Source organism: Telopea speciosissima, chromosome 10 (genome assembly GCF_018873765.1).
Source record: "Telopea speciosissima isolate NSW1024214 ecotype Mountain lineage chromosome 10, Tspe_v1, whole genome shotgun sequence".
Taxonomy (NCBI): domain Eukaryota; kingdom Viridiplantae; phylum Streptophyta; class Magnoliopsida; order Proteales; family Proteaceae; genus Telopea; species Telopea speciosissima.
Window position 1 is genome coordinate 38027431 of NC_057925.1, and position 18488 is coordinate 38045918.

Here is an 18488-nt window from a genome sequence, read left to right on the forward strand (position 1 = left end):
TCTCTCTCGTCTTTCTTTCAAGTCCTTTCCCAAAAAATAGAACAATTTCCAAAAAAATAACTCCCCAAAATCAGTAAAAGAAAATCTACCTTTTGAAGATTCCAAATCCCACTTCAAGCTTGCCCTTCAATTCCTTGAAAATCTCCTCTCAAATTTCTCTTCCTCCTCTCCACAATTTTCCTCCATATCCCTCTCTCACAAAATCATTTTTCTTTCTTCTCTCTCTCTCTCCCTAGTTTGGCTCCCACTCTCCATTTTCTCTTACTTTCCTAAAAATCAGCAAACAAAAGAGAAAGAAAGGATATAGACTCAATCGACTGAGGTGTTTTACACCATTTTTCTAGGTGAAATTCCACTGTTACCTTTGGTCACCTCCCTCCTAGATCAATCCATTTACATTCATTTAGTTTACTAGGGTACTCTTCATTCCCAAAATTACAGTCCTAGGCTTGCCTTGACCCATTTATTCCCATGTAACCAAGTTAACTAAGGTGAGTGTACTTCAATACATTTTGACTCACCCTCTATTTACCATGTATACCAACCTATGATCCACCCTCCATTTGGAATCTATCCTTCCAAGTGGCAACCCCACTGCAACATAAGCATCCACATTACCTCCTCCCCTCCATGTGGCATCCATGCACATGCCACCTAGGATGACACATGTCCCAATCATATTTCATGCATTTTTCTTTCCTTTGCCCTTGCCTCTTACAATGACATGTGTCATCCACATCATCAAGTGGGACCCACTTATAGGTGACAAATAAAATATTTTAAAATTCCTTTACATAAAATGCCATTGAACATAGTACCTCTTATATGTATAGGTAAATTACCAACCAATGGGCTAAGCCACTGATTTTGTTAAATTCTCAAAGCTAAATTATTGTATAGTATCCCATCACCCAACACATTTTCAAATGGAGATTTTCAAATTATTTATTTAAAAATCACAGAAGGTTTTGTAAATAAAACTACCTTCGGGTTTCGCCGGGGATCGACTCGATCAACACCTGACGATAAAGAAAAACATGTTGTAAGATATATGAGAAAAATCAGACCGTTACAAAACTGATCACAAGGATATTATCACATATATTCAATAAGGAGATTGTTTTTCACCAATGGTTATCAAGTCTATCTTGGATGATATTATCTATTTGTCATCCCATTATGAATCATGTAGTTTTTTCTTATAATCCATGGGAGCAAAACAACTTTGTTGACCCTTTGGCAAGAAACGTACTATCGGTTACGTGTACGACAGTTTGGCCAATTTTCGATTCATGGAATGTAGACATGTGTTCTAGTCCATCCATGTGTACTCCACATTCATCTCAATGAAGTGATCTTCCTACCAAACAAAAAAAAAAAAAAAGAGGGAAAATTACATTTATCACCACTGTAGTTTGAATCTATTATGTCTACCACCCCTGAAAATTTTCAAATTATGTCCGTACCCCTGTGTGCTAACTCTGTTAATTTCAATTTGGAAAGACATTTTTGCCCTTCATTTTTTTCCTCCATTCAACGTCTGTCGCTCCCGTGTCTCCTCTGTGGCTCTCTCACGAATGACCTGACCAGAGTTCTCTAGAGTATGGTTTCACTCCCCGTGACGGAGAAACCTCACGGCGGAACAACCTTGTGCGACAGAGCATCCTCTCGCCGGCGCAAGCTCATGCGACGGAGCACCCTCACGTGACTTAGGGTTCGAATCCACTCTTCCATCTCTCAGGGATTGTGGTTTCCCTCCCTGCGACGGAGAAACCTCACGGCGACGCAACCTCATGCGATGGAGCACCCTCTCGCCAGCGCAACCTCATGTGACTTCTTCCCCATTTCTACCATTCCTCGTTCCATCTTTCAAACCCTTTTTCCCATTTTATTTTCAAAACCCCAACACCTTTCCAAAACCGAAACCTATTTCTTCCATCCTATTTTTCCCAAAACCCATCGACTAAATCCCTATTCCAAACCCAGCCGAATCCATTTCTTTGATCTTCCATTTGTTTCCCAAAACCCACCGACCTCAAAGCTTTCTTCTCTTCCTATTTGCCCTCTCCATTTCACTAAACCTGAAGTAGAAACCTTACATTACCATTTCCGATCTCCATCACCTAGTACAAGAAGTGGTTTTGGCCATCCGACAATGAAATTAGGTACCTTTTTCTCTGGAAAATCGAGGGTTTCAGAGAGTAGAATACCACCAGTTGATCTGGAACCACAGGTGATTATGTAAGGAGGGAAGATCTGTGAACAATTTCTCGAATTGGGTTCGCAACCACTACATCTCGATTGAACGTCAGAGCTATGAAGCCATAAGCATTTCAGATTTTCGTAGCCTACAATCTTGATGGAAAACGACAAATTTGGGGATGAAAGTTGGGATACTTGAGGGGTTTTGGTTTACTGAAGAATAGTTCATGCAATGGGTACAGGGGAATCAGACTAGATCACTACCTGTGTCCATGATAAAGGGGACAGTCTGAGGTAGAGCATTGAAGCTGAGGGAAATGGAGTATCCTCCATAGCTATGAGGGAAAAGAGGGGTTTTAGAGAGAACTGAGCTTTTAGGGTTCTTTAGGTGTTTGGCTTTGATTAAAGAGGCGGAAGCCAGGTGGGTGAGCTTCTGCCATGGATCTGCAGAGGGGTTCTTGCTGAACTCTGTGTGTGTGTGTGTGTGTGTGTGTGTGTGTGTGTGTGTGTGTGTGTGTGTGTGTGTGAGAGAGAGAGAGAGAGAGAGAGAGAGAGAGATCCAATTTGATAGCATACAAAGTGCGATCCAGCGGAAGCAAATACAGGATCATGATATCGATGGGAGAAGTCATTCGATAACAGAACAATACATGGATCGATCATTACCTAAAGCCTCATAGATGCAAGACCTCCAGTCGATGATAGCCCTTTCACGATCGTTCCACACACTACGCAAGCTTTGCGTTCCCCACACGGTCAAGCTATCTCCTCCACACCACTAAGGAACACAAGAACTTGGACTTCCTCTAGGATCAAACACAAAGAGAGCAATAAGGGAGAAAACGGATTTTTGGAGAGGGAGAGAGAGCTCCACGGCTTTGGGGTTCTTGTGTATCTCTTGTGTGATTTTGCAATCCCACAAATAATATATATTTGCACCTCACACAATCCCAAAAGGCTAGCTCACATGGGTGTGATGTATTGAGTTTCCAATTGTGACTCAATTATCTTCCCATCCAATCTTTCTCAATGAGGACAGATCTACATTGCTAGAAGAATCCAATATTGGGTTGAATATCCAATATTCATCCAATGAGTTTCCTTTTCTAACACAATTTTTCTGAACCTTCAATATATAGATTAAACATCAGCTTAAATGATTTTCCATGGTTCCCCTTCTCTTTTCCTCTCTATTTCTCTTTTTGTGAGTAGTTTAGGTTTTCAATCTTTGAATTTGTTTGTTTGTTGGTTTAACTCTCTCCAAGTCTCTCTCCACTAATACGAATAAGCACACCTCTCACATCCTCTCTCTATCCTCTTTGTCTTCTTCTGCTTCTACTTCACTCAACCTTCCCGTGTTGGGAACTTCTCCTAACACAGTGGAAGAGTGGTCATGGCACAGTGTGAGGGGAGGTCGGAGATGGGAATGGCTGGCGATGGTGGCCTTAGTTGATCGGAGATGGCAATGGAGGCAGAGGTCCTCTGTTTTTCGTTTTTGTTTTTTTTTTCCCAGTTTGAGAAGATGATGTTTTGGGGGTAAAAGGGTAAAAGGGTAAATTACTTTATTCCAAGTGGGGGTAAATAAGGAATGAGGCTTTATTAAGGTTGATATGGGCATTTAGATTAACATTGGGCGATGGCATCATCACTTAACTATTCTAATCTAACGGTAAGGGTACGAGTATATGGTTTTTCCAAAATACAAGGGAGGTTTTGGAAATAGATTAAATTACAGGGGTGGTAGACGTAATTTTTCCAAAAAAAAAAAGAATTTCAAAATAAATTGATAGTTACTTATCATTGTGTCATTTTCAAAATTTATCATTGTCTACATGAAAAAGAGTATAATATAAAATAATTTGTTATATGCAAAATCACTACTTTTTCTAATGGAAAAATCTTGATGTCAGCAAGGTTGGTTACAACAAGATTTTAACTTAGCTTACTTTTTTGCCCTTTGTCCAATTCCTAAAAGTTATTTTATTCATGGGTAAAAATGGTTTTCAAAATAAGTTGAAAGTGACTTGTCATTATATCATTTTCAAAAATTGTCATTATCTATGTGAAATGATAAGATTACCTCTATATTAAATAACTTTTGGGAACAAGACAATGGGGCAAAAAGGTGAGGATAAGACTCAGTTCACTTACTTGGTGACAACATGATGCATCCAATTGAGTGATTTTCCTACTCTGCTTTTGTATATATCATATTGAGGGAGAATTTCCTACAAGAACAATGTAAAAAGGAATCTGCACACTACAATCAGTGAGGAGTTGGTAAAAGGTATCATCCATATGAGCCCACATGGTCAGAATATAAGAGAGGTCCCCATTGTTTATCATGTGAGGAGGGTATCCGTACAATCGTAGTGTAGTAATCTTTTTCTTGTATCATATATGATCAAGGACCAGTTTTTGAGTTATCAAATTGGTAAGTTACATTGATTTTCTTCTATTTTATTGACTAAAAGAAGGGGGGGAAATGACGAAAGATAAAAATGTAAGTGCATTCATGACCAATTCATAAAATGGTTTGAAATTGGGGCATAATCAAAATTGGGGTCAGTGAATTCCCATTCAATCCCGATGAATTGCCAATTCGGATCCAATGTTTTAAACCTTGGTTTCTTGCAGTAAACAATCACATGACTAATATTTTTTGTGCTCTAAGGTCAAGAAACTTCATAGTATCAGGGCTTCTATAGACAAGGGCTCAAACCAATGCTTCCTCAAGTAGATTCTAACTAAATATGGATTGATTCGACCTGCAAAAAAAAATCTAAAAAATACCCTAAAGTCTACCCTATAAATAGCCCCCTCCTTTTGAATTAGGATCTGAACTTCGAAGTTCAAATCTGAATTTTCTGTCTCTTGGGCCATTTTTCAAGCACTTTTCACTTGTTTTAGTATTATTTTGATGCCCCAATGTCTTGTTACTTTGCGGATAGTCCTTCGATAAGCCCCTCGATGTCCCGAAATCTGAAAAAATAGAAATTTTTCTAGATTTGATTTAGAAGTACATGTTTGATCCACTTCTAAACCCAACTCTTTTTAGGAGGTATAGTCTAGAGAGAGAGAGAGAGAGAGAGTTGATTCCCCTCCACCTGAGCCGGGGTTCTGCCTAAATTTTGTTAACAAGAGTTTGTTTGATAAGCTTGGGTTCTACCTGAATTTCGTCAAACAAAAACTCGTCTGGTAGAGCTAAAGATCTGCCAAAATTTCTATGTAAAAGTACACTCAAGAAGCAGGGAATCTTCCCTTTCCAATCCTTGTTGAGAGTTGCATTCAAGTATGTTCACCCCTCATTTTTATTTCAATTTGGCATTATATAAATCTTAAAAGTGACTTGTTGTAGCATAAATATTAGTGTACTTGCATTAAATTAATGTAGAACTTGTATCATGATCGTATATTAGCTTTGCATGTTGGTATAAGACAATTTATGAGAGAATCTTTAAATCTTAGCATCTAGCATAAAGACCAGCTCATCTGGATGGAGTGGGTGTGTAAAACTTTCCATCTCCGTAACTTGACTTCTTACCCATACTTTGACTAGACCATATGGAATCAATCATAGCCCTATCCTTTAACCAGGATTTGGGCTACCTATATAGGTTTCTAGGCTCATAAAACCTAGGTAGCGACTCCTTTTATTTTAAATTGTCCATCCCTTGCACCCCTACATCATTCATGTTTCATTTTGAGTTGCTAAAGAGGTAACAACCCAAAGACAAGGCACACCTGACACCCGCAAAGTGTCATGGCCCGCGTTGAACCTTACACTGATCACAAACAGAAGGAAAGAGACGTGTCTGTGAGAGAGAGAGTGAGAGAGAGAGAGAGAGAGAGATGAGGGGGAGGTATCTATGTGTTGGCGCTGATTCACTTGATAGAGATAGAGAATTTTGGTTGTTGGGAGAATACACACACACACATGTATATACACATACATACATACATACATACCTAAATGTGTGATACATGGTGCAAACTAGGATTTTTTTTTTTCTTTTTAACTGGTGCAAACTAGGATTTAAACCAAAGCAATTAAAGTGATATAACAAAAGAATAGTTCAAGAAATGGGTCTTCAACTTCATGCTTCGATCCCTCCCTCCTTTGTTTCAATGTATCCTTCTCGAAATGTTATACTTAGAGCTCCATGCATCGTCCGATCGAATTGGCAAATCCGATGTGTTGCTACCATCCATTCCCAATTACCAGAAGACATTAATAAACCATCAATAGTCTACCAACCTACTATTTGGGACTATGATTTCATCGAGTCATTACATAGTGTTTATGTGGTAATTATCCTCCTCATATCTAGATTTCATACTTTGTTCTTGTTGGTTTCCTTGATTTTTTACGCTTTATAGAACTCGAACTCGATCCATTCATGCATGTAGGATGACACATTTAGAACGCGAGCTAAGGAACTCACAGAAGATGTTAGGGTTGTGCTCAACAAGGAGCAGGTTGAACCCTTGGCTCAGCTCAAGCTAAGTGATGTCTTGCAAAGGCTAGGTTTGGGACATCTCTTCAATAAAGAGATAGACTGAAGCTTGCAAGCGGTATACAATGACAGCAACAATACCGATAAGTGGAATATCAAGGATGATTTATATGCAACTGCTCTCCATTTTAGGCTTCTTAGGCAACATGGATATCTTGTCTCCCAAGGTAGTACTTAAGTAGTCTTTTTTAAGGGTTTTTAATTTTGTTCTTGAGTGACATAAGAAAAAGTTGGTTTTTTCCTTTAAATTAAGATATAGGGCAATTAAAGAGATCGATCTTATGATTGCAGATGTGTTTAGTGGCTTCTTAGGTGAGAAAGGAAAATTTAAGGAGTCACTCTATGGTGACATTATAGGAATGCTGAGCTTGTATGAAGCTTCATACCTTGGTGCAGAAGGTGAGAACATCTTGGATGAGGCCAGAGATTTCTCTAGAAGATATCTTGAAGACATAAAAGAATACAAAGACTTAAATGTTGAAGTCCAAGCAGTGAACCATTCCTTGGAAATTCCCCTGCATTGGAGAATGCTTAGGTCAGTGACAAGGTGGTATATTGATGCATACAAGGGACAAGAGGATATGAACCCTATCATTCTTGAATTGGCCAAGCTGGAATTCAACATGGTTCAAGCAATACATCAGAGAGATCTGAGATATGCATCAAGGTGTGAGCTAAGACATTGCAATTAAGAAAAAAGGATATTTTTTGTATCTCTTTATGTTTACTGTGACGTGTACTAATTGAATCATTTGGTTTGCTATTTAGATGGTGGCAAAATCTCGGTTTAACAACGAGATTGAGCTTTGCATGGGATCGGCTTGTGGAGAGTTTCTTGTGGAGTATGGGGGTTACCTCTGAGCCTCAGTATGAGCGCTGCAGAAACTGGCTTACAAAAGTCATGAATTTTGTTCTAATAATAGATGACATTTATGATGTCTATGGCTCTCTCCAGGAACTTCAGCTCTTCACTAATGTAGTTGAAAGGTTATTAATATTTCCCTTTGGGATTAATCTGTTTAGTGATGACATAAAAACAAAAAGCATATATATATATTTTTTAGTTGAAAAAAAAGAAGCGTATATATGAATAGCATGAATGGTTGTCTATGTTATTGATGAAGCCTGATTTCGATTCAGAAAGTGGTTCAAAGAATCTTCGGAGGGCCATTTCGGCCTCGAAATGATCTTGGAGGGCCATTTGGTCCGACTCTGACTAGCTCGTCATTTTTCGGTTCTAGGGGCAATTTTGTACTTTCTGGGTTAGGGCTTCTCTATATATTGTTCTTTTCTCTAGGAGGGCTGTAAGTGAGGGTTTGTAACATTTCAAAGATAGTGAAATCTATTCTATTACTCGGCCGTGGACATAGCTTCCCATCTTGGGTGAACCTTTGTGTTGTGCGTTGTGTGTCTTCTCTATTTTTCGTTTTCTTCTGCAAATCGCCACTTCTAGGCATTGTTTTCTTAACAATCTATTTATTTATTTATTTTTTGGGAAAATTACTTGGACACCCCCTATACTATGGCCATTTTGCTTACGATTACCAATGTTTGAAAAAATTACTTGACACCCCCAAAAACCTGACGGTGTTAGTCTGCTGTTAGAGCTTGAATGGAAATGCCTTTTTTACCCTTATATTGAAACTTGTAAAGTGTAAATGATAGACTTACCCTTTACATGTTTTTACCCTAAAAAACTTGTAAAGTGTAAATTACACACTTACCCTTTACATGTTTTAACCTTAAAATATACTAAGAAAATTGAAATCCAAATCTTGGAACCGTTGGAGAAGAAGCTTGGCAGTGCTGCATCAGCGGCGATAAGATAGAGTGAAAAAGTCCCAAATTTCTGGCAAGAATTGACCGCTGCAACTCTCAGAGAGGTATTTCTCTTCCTTTCCTCTCTTCGTATATGCTCTACCTTACCTCTCTTCTCCAGACGATTTGAAACTAGGGCAAATCCCCAAGGTTTTGTTCCTTTTGTAAAAGGGAATTAGCTCCCATTGTGTTTTGATTCAATGTTTGAAGCCACGGCAGGCCCTGAGAGAAACCCTTGCTGCCAACATTATGTTTTGACCTTTAAACTCACGGCAGGCCCTGAGAGACACCCCAAGCCCTTCAATCCCCTTCTCTGCTCTGCTCTTTAAAATGGAAAGAAAGAAATCCCACAGTTGTCAGCTTCCGATTGGAACTGGAAAGAGATGTAAAGGGCAACGACACAGTCTTGGGTACCTTAGCAGAATGGAGAACAAAGCCTACAGTTGAACGAGCTTGGTTTGAAGTAGTGGGAAGAGTGGAAACAGAGAGGTTGAAGCCGATTATGGTAAAAAAGGTCAGGCCTTTCATAGCTATAGATTCTGCCACATGGAGTAATCTAATGTCAAATATTTCCTTTACAAAGTTCCCTTCTGTTCTTGTCCCTTCAGAGGCTCTAACATTAGATGTGAAGTGGTAAAAGAGGAAATACTTGTTTTAGAGACAGTTACAACGATGTCAGCAGTTGTGCATGTAAATAAAACCTTCAATTTGTTATCTTTGGATTCAATTATAAGCTAAAAACCTTAGTGACTCTGGTGCATTGTAAAGTTACACAATGGACTTGAGTTCAATTACTGATGTTTATAAACAAAAGAAAATCTGAATCGTAGCTCCACTAAGGAAAAACAATGTTCTCTTCCCCCCATGATTAGTACTCCCACTGAGCTGATACCTTGAAATGTAATTCAATTTCCTATGTATAAGCTGAAACCTCAAAACATTAATTCAATTCTTTAAGATGCCAGGAGATGCTGGTATTGTAAATCTTTCACCAAAGGTAGTGGCAAACCAGTAACAATGTGGAACAGACCCCTGCAGATATAATGTCTTCTTTAGTTTTCTCTTTTTCTCTATCAATCAGATTTCTTCTCTTCAATTTTGCTTTAGTTGTAAGTGTTACTCTTTTTTTGCAGATATAATGTCTTCTTCAAGTGTGTATGAAGTATGAAGGTCCAAAATATATTAATATGGTTTGCAGATGTGGAGTAAGAGCTGTTGTGAGGATATCGGAGTCTGTGGATAATAAGCACAAGCTTTATTATGCATGTGGAGGTCCTAATAACAAATGTGGGTTTATCTCTTGGTGTGATCCCATTAACCCATACCATACTGATTCTCCGGTCATAGAAGCACCAATGAACAATCTCAATCCTCCTGAAAGGCAACAATCGAATGAGGAGATGCAAACTGTGAAGCTGAGATTGCTGATGTTGGAGAAGTTCAATGAATCACTTAAGTGCTTTGGTCAATTTGTGTTTGTTTTCTTTCTTGTAATTGTTGTTGTTGTTATTGTGAAATTAATGTGAATGTGAAAGTATGATGAAGAACAACATTTGTGGGCACTGGTACTTATGTTTTTGAGACTGTTAAAATGGAATTGAAATGGTTGGAGAAGTAATGGAATGTTTTCTTGGTTCACAACTTTGTTTCTGATTCTCTATGGTGTTTGTGTAATCCCATCAAGGCATTTATATCCAGGAAATGAACATCATGTTGGAATGCTCATATAAGAGATACTTCATTACCTGGTTGCAAAACAAAGTAAATGGATTGGGAAATGGATGCACTCCATATTCATCATCCAATAACAAGACATCTTGCTGACTCCAATTAACCAAAAAAGGGAACTGAACATCATGTTGAATCCAAATAAGAAGAAGAACAAACCATCTCCTTCCCAATCTATATCACAATCCATAGGTCATGGCTGCCATATTGAATACATGAACAAAACAACCTGTTGAATCCATGAACTAAACATCCATATCACAATCCATAGGTCATCTTACATTAATGTCAACTCCCAAAATAAACTTCCATTACCTAAAGAGAATTAAACACACATTCCATAAAACAAACCCAAATTTCTGTCTTGTTTCTCAAATACAATACATTCATTCCCAATGTTTGAAATAAACAACAACTACTCTTCATTTATTCCTATTTTCTAATTTTTTTGCTTTCTTCCTTGCAACCTTGCAATCTTGGCAGCCATTCTGTCCCGTATCTTGTCTTCTAGACACTCAGCTGTGGTCACATTAGATGTATGTGATCTAGTAACTCTCTGAGAGTTGCATGCCTCCTCTTGGGTCTGGGTCTCACTTCTTGTTTTTCTCTACATGAAAATGAATTTCATCAGTCAAAACCTTAAGTAATGAAAGATGCTCAAATACACTTGTTGAATCAAAATTATACCTTCAAACCAGTTGTTCTAGTACTAGATCCTCTCTTTTCCTTCATTGATTCTCTCTGGACTTTGTCCTATATTAGCATGAAATTAAACCTAATCAGTACTTCTAGTGCATTATAGAATTAAAAAATCCAATAAATATACCTGCACAACAGCCTTAGTCCTACTACTAGATCCTCTCTTTTCCTTCACTGATTCCCTCTGGACTTTGTCCTATATTAGCATAAAATTAAACCTCATCAATACTTCATGGCTCAGATAAGTATGCATTATAGGATAAAAAAATACAATAAATATACCTGCACAACTGCCTTAGTCCTACTACTAGATGCTCTACTGTCCTTAACTAGTGCTCCCTAGTCTTTTTTCTATAATAGAATGAAATTAAACCTCATCAGTACTTCATGGCTCAGAATAGCATGCTCAAACATAAATATAGGATAAAACATTAAGAAATTATACTTGCATAACAGCCTTTGTCCTACTAGATGCTCTCTTGTCCTTTATTGGTGCTCTCTCACATCTCCTCTTATTGTGGCCCAACTGCTTGCAGTTGTCACATCTGACAGTTCGACTCCTCGTTCTGAATTCAGCAGCAGGAGCCTCATCTTGTTCCCTTCTTCTATTGACATGGGGTCTACCAGACATCATTTTCAAATGAGGAGGTTGAACTACATTGTTCATAACATCTTCTCTCAACCCATCCAGAGCAGGAAGTGGGGCAATGAACCCAGAGTATGCTGCCATATACTTCTACATATTGTAATATGCATCACAATATGTCTCAAGCAACTCCCTTTTGTGTAAGATAGTTGTTGCTGCATGTTTGCATGGCATACCAGTAGACTCCCATACTTTGCAACAACATGTACGATCTTTCAAATTGACCACACATCTACTTGCAAAGTTGTCTGTCACCTCATACTGAAAGTCATCTGCTAGTAAGACCCGAAAGCTCCTAGACTCTTGTTGGACCTTGTTTAACTTGCTTCTAGTTTTTGGTGTTACTATATCATCATAGGTGCACCCCCTTGTATACATTTTGTAAAATCTGTCAATCAGTTTGTTCCTTAATTCATCAAGCAATATGAGAATTGGTTTGTTCCTCAGATCTGTAATCCAGTTGTTGAAGGACTCGCTCATATTATTTGTAATATGGTCACTTCTTGCTATATTGTCAAAAGTATGTCTAGCCCACATGTCTGGCTTATTTCTCATCAATCACAGGTAGGCATCATTATCAATCTCCTTCACTGCATTCATTTCCCTTTCAAACATAGTTTGAGTGTAGGATCTCGAGGCTGCCCAAAAATGATTCTTCAATAACAATCCAGAAAATTGACTTGAAATTTTGGTATAAATGCCTACTGCAACACCTTTGATGTGCATGTGAAAATGTTGTAGTAATGGCATCTGACAGTCCCTACAACATATAAAAACAGAAAGTCAAAGTCAATCATTTATGGGTAATCATTTGACCAAAAAATTGAATAAATCCATAACTATGAACTTAGATTTTTTACCTTCTGTCTATCTCACATAAAGATCAAATCATTTGTACCATTGTGGAGAGCCTCTGCTAACATCTCTAGGAAAAACAACCTGCTATTTTTGCATTCAACCTCTACTATTCCATATGCAATAGGATACAATGAGTTGTTCCCATCAACAGAAATAGCTGATAATAAAACCCCTCCATATTTTCCCTTCAGATGGCAGCCATCAAGTCCTATAAAGGGTCTACATCCCCTTAAAAACCCTTCACTGTATGCTTTGTAGCAAACAAAAAGCCTCTTGAATCTTGGATTTTCAGACATGTCTTGCCTGTCATCATATCTGAGAATGAACATGCTCCCAGGATTCTTTTCTAACACCAAATTAGCATAATGAGGTAACATTGCATAAGACTGAGCATGGTTACCTTCATTGATTTCTTCAGCAATTCTTTTTGCCCTCCACAACTTCATGTAAGTAGTTGTCAGACCATATTCCCTAATCAAAAAATTCATTAAAGTTTTCACTTTTATTTCCGGGTCATTCTTGAGTAGAGGAGCAATGGTCTCACCTATCCATCTACAACTGGTTGCACATGTATGTAAACCATTATATGACTTCACCATAAATGTTTTACCATCTTCAGCAAGGGAGGCATATATTCTCCAAGGACATCGAGAACTTTTACACAAGGCAAACACTTTATGTTTCTCATTCTGTCTTCTCAAAACCTCAATACCCTCTTGTATTGCATACTTTTTGAGAGCCTTCGTAAATGCATATACATCAGCAAACACATGACCAACATCAAAATTTATCTTACCTTCAACAGCAATACCTTGTGCAGGCCCCAAAAACTCTTCAGAGTCATAGTCAGATAACTCACATGGAGGAACAACCTCTGTGCCAGAATCAGCCATCAATCTCAGTTGGAACATCATTACCACCATTACCCTCCTTACCCTCCTTACCCTTATCACTCCCATCATCATTCCCCTCATCACTCACCTCATTACTGAGTTGTGTCCAATCTAATTCATCACTTGAAGAGTTAGCAGATTGCAAAGAATCACTCCTGGTAGCACTCCTGGTCAGAGTCCTAGTAGCACTCCTTGTAGGAGTCTTACTAGCACTCTTGGTCAAACTCCTTGTAGGAGTCTTACTAGCACTCCTGGTCACCCTCCTTGTAGGAGTCTTACTAGCACTCTTGGTTACCCTCTTGGTAGAAGTCTCACCAACATCTGCAGTTTTTCTCAATCCACTACTAGTTGCAAAGCTTGTACTAATAGCTTTTCCACTTGGTTCAATAATACTCTTGGTCTTTGCAATTGCTTTTCCATGTTCAGGATACTTGGCATCGGCAGTACCTCTGGCAATAATACAACTATTACCATCACCACTACCACTGTTGCTGGCATTTGAAACAGCCTTGCATACACCACCACCCCTTCTGACATTATGCTTTGCCCTATTACACCAAACACTATCTCGTAGCAAAGGAGTCTGACCATACTAATCAACTATGGAATCAAATTCCACTTCCATATCTCTTTGCCTTTCCTTTTCTCTTTGACTTTCTCTATACACTATACTGTTGGGAAACCCATTTACTGTATAAGTCTCACTGTCCGAAGGACTTGCTTCAACATCATAAACACAAAAATTTATGTCATCCAAACCATTAGTCACTTCCACTTCACCCTGTCTCGAGTGTGTACTTCTGACCTTGAATTTCACATTATGTCCTATAGGGACATGGTCAATGACTGAATTATAGATGTCAAAGACCATGTCCACATACCCATATCTATCTAGGTCAAACCATTTTCTTCTCACTATACCATTCCAGTGGAATAAATTGGATACTCCATACTCAGTGCTGGATAATTAAGGAAAACAAACATAATACATTAGAGGGACACCCATCAAGAACATCATATTCAATAGAGAATACAGTTCAAATTTAGAATAAAAAAGTAATCATCACAATTATATCTACAGTACAAAGAGAATTTAACCACTAACGGCCAGCAAACAAAAAGAAATCATTAATTGGACAGATGTCTCACTTGTTTTATTCTCTCAAAGATCATTCTACTTGAATGCTCAACCATCTAAAACAAATTCAGAAATTCCATTTAGAGAAAATTCTTTAAATATCATGAAAAGAATACTGCACAGGAGAGATCTTACATTAACTGATAAAATATGATCATGTTTACAGGCTCTGAAGCTCTGCCTTTCAATGGTTTACACAGTGACTATGGTGAGCACATTTGGATCTCCCCGGCAGTGTGGTGGCCAGGGTGATATCCTTTCTGGAAGGTTTGTTATCATGGAGAATGCTTTTAACCAATATCTTCCTTGTATTCCTTAGCAAGTTCTTATAACCATAAATTCATAACTCTTGAAACACAAGCAAAAATATGGTAAGAGTCATCAACCCAATGGTTCAAGGGACTAATTTGAATGCATCAAAAGTGAAGGTGGTACACTTCAACTCAACAGTGGAAGTTGTGTTTCAAGGGACTATAATTTGAATGCAGGGGAGAACCATCCAATGCACCTTCATGGGTTTCATTTTTATTGGGTTGGATGGGGTTTTGGGAAATTTAACAAGACTATAGATCCTAAAGGGTACAACTTGGTTGATCCACCTGAAATTAATACGATTGGAGTTCCTAAGAATGGATGGGCTGCCATTATATTCCGAGCAGACAACCCTGGCAAGCTAGCTAGATTGGTAACATTTAACTTAGTTTTTTTTTTCAAATTAGACTGTCTTGCCAAATGTATATAACAGGCTACTTGCTTTAACCAAGAAGTTCAGAGCTTGAAGTTATATTCAACTGAAACTAGCTACAATTAAACTATCTGATCTTGGGCTATCTAAATCGGCAGTGCCCCTGTATCTCAGAGGAAACCAACATTAGCCCCCTCAGCTTCTCAGGCGTCTAAGGAAAGGAAACCATGGCCTCTCCTCCAAGCAAATCCTGGTGTGGCATTGCGCCACCATCTCCGCGCGGCGTTGCTTAAACTTTTGTCAAACAATGATTTTGGGAAATTGGAACAGAACCAAATAATTTCATATAATTTCAGCCACTAAAACCAATTAATTTCAGAAAATTGATTCAATACAGGGGAAGAAATCGAATTGATTTCATGGTAAAATCACTTTTTCATGGGGAAGAAATCGAATTGATTCCATATAGGGGAAGAAATCGATCAATACAGGGGTGAAAGCTAATTGTTGGTTTTTCCGGCAAGGAAAAACCCTGAAAACATTCAGGCATAAGACTAAACCTGACCGGTGGTATGCTCACAAGGGTCTAAGAATAGAGATGCAGATTGAGATTTAGTCAGGTTAGGGTTTTCTTACCTGACCGGCGGTATGCTCACAAGGATGGATGCACGGTTTACTTGATCAACTCCGGTTACTTCATCAAGGATGGTACACGGTTAGTTCATCAACTCCGGCGACTGCAACTCGCCTTACGGACTGGTTCAGAGTGGAGATTGGAGAGTGGAGAGTAGAGAGTGGACGGAAGAGGATAGAATTAGGTATTGTTATTCATTTAGGATAGATAAGGGAAAAGGGTAAATAGGTCACTTCACCATAGCTAAAGGGTAGTTTAGGTCTTTAAAAAATATTTAACCAAAGCAAACGGTGATTCTCTAACGAACAGGGCTACTTGAAAGACATAGTAAAGTGAAGGGGGTGTTCAAGTAATTTTCCCTTATTTTTTAGATGGGATATGGCAGCAATGAAAGAACTTCCAGGCTACATGAAGATTTCTTTCTTGGCGCTCTTCAACACCACTAATGAAATGGCTTATGGCATTCTCAAAGAACAGGGTTGGGATATCCTTCCATACTTGAGAGGAAAACGGTGTCAATTCTTTAATCCCAAACTATCATCTTCCACATATAGAACTTGAAGTCATTTTACTACAACTTCAGTTTTTCTGTTTTTTTTTTTTTTTTTTTTTTTTTTTTTTTTTTTTTTTTGTTCATTATTTCAGTGGGCAGATTTCATTAAGGCAATGTTTATTGAGGCAAAGTGGTACAAAACAAGAACAACCCCATCAATTGAGGAGTACTTGAAGAATGGTTGGGTTTCATCTTCTGGGACTATATTTCTTGTCCATGCATTTTTTGCAACAGGAATAGAGATTAATGAGGAAATACTTGAATGCCTGAAGAGCAACCCAGATCTAATATTTGGTCCTTCCATGATCTTTCGGCTTTCCAATGATCTTGCCACTTCATCGGTATCTAACTCTTACCTAAATTTCTTTTCATTGTTGAGAAATCTTGAAAGAGGGGAACCTAATAAGATGTTTGGGTTCAATGCAGGCAGAGCTAGAAAGAGGTGAGATGTATCATCATCAATCCATTGTTACATGCATGAGCATAAAGTTTCTGAGCAGGTTGTCCATCAATACATTAGAAACAGGATCATGGAGACATGGAAATTGATGAACAAATCTATCACCAATTCTCCTTTCTCTAGCAAATTTGTGCAATTCTGTCTAAATCTTGCCAGAACATCACTTTGTGTATACCAATATGGAGATGGACTTGGTGCCGAGAGCAACAAAAGCAAAGACCATGTGTTGTCCTTGATAGTCAAACCCATTGTCATTGGGAGCTCTAACTCACTCAAAGCATGATGATGATGGTTTACTCTCAGTTTCATAAGAGCTGAGATTTTGTAACATTGGCTCCTATTTTCAGCTACCTGGACCTTATTGGCGAATAAATGTTCCAACAAATGTAATGTGTCAAAAGGCAGTATAATAAAAGAGAGCATTATAAACAGAATCACTACTTTTTCTAATGGGAAAATCTTATTTGCAACCTTACTTTTTTTGCCCATTGTCTTATAGGGATGTAATGGATGGTCGAAAATTTAAGGGTATACTGTTACACCCGTAACCTAAACACCCTACTATTGTTGGACTTGTATGTAGGAGAGGAGCTCGAGTACATTCATGACCTTTGGTCTATCACCATGAAACCAACATACAAGATCATCGATCGTACCTTTGGTATACCTATTGAGGTTAGATTTTTAGATTGAGATCGAGGGAGGTTCATGGCCGGGTGGAGAGTATTTGACTTTCCCCCTTGCAACTATCAAGGGTGTGAGAGGGTACGAGCAAGACGTACTAGACCACTTTCGTATGAGACCTGATGATCATGGTGAGTACCAACACTAATTTACTTAATTTATATAATTACTTGTGTGGAGAAATAACCAACATTTGATGTATCCCTTGGGAGTTAATTGTGTGCTTTCGATACCCATTAGTAACCCCCTCACTTGTATAGACCCGCTTGAAGAAGCCCCATCCATTTTGATCATCAAAAGCCTTATTTTGGACCTGGCGGCTGATGTCATGAGCCGCCTAGTACCGAAATGCTTCTCTGTGAAGCTAAGTTTGGCCTGGTTCCATATTGTCTTAGCCTAGGGCTTAACCCTTGGTTATTGTGGACCATTTGTGACCCAAGTGACTTAACTAAACCCTAAGATCATGAGCATATGACCTATTTGGATTATACTATGTTTCAAACCCATTTTGGACTCTAGACAAGCCCCCAACCAAACAAGGCCTAGGATCCTTAGCTAAACTAGGAAGGAACCTTGCCTCCTCTTCATTTCTTTCATTTCTAACTTGAGAGAAGAGGGGAAAACGTGGAGAGCAAGGAGGAGAAGAAGAAGGAAGAAAAAGGAAAGAGAGAAGGAGGAAAGGGGAGGATTCCACCTCCATTAAAGACCTACTTGAGCTCACTCCACTCTCCTAGCTAGTTGCCTCCATCCTTGGACCTTGGAGCTCGTGGGAGTAGTTGATTGGAGCTCCATCTCAGCCATAGAAGCCCCTCCCTTGGTTGTTCTAGCCAATTACTTGGTAAACTCTTCAACCCATGTGAATTCCTACATAATGTCTACATAGAATTGATTGGAATCCATCCAATCTTATACTAAACCTTTGGGCCTTTTATTCTAATTGTTCTAATTGTCTAATTGGATGCTTAGAGCATCA

General features: G+C 38.5%; 1 pseudogene; it reads left to right on the plus strand.

The window, feature by feature from the left end:
* The first annotated feature begins 6264 nt into the window (after positions 1-6264).
* Positions 6265-17217, plus strand: LOC122643130 (annotated as a pseudogene).
* The last annotated feature ends 1271 nt before the right edge of the window (positions 17218-18488 follow it).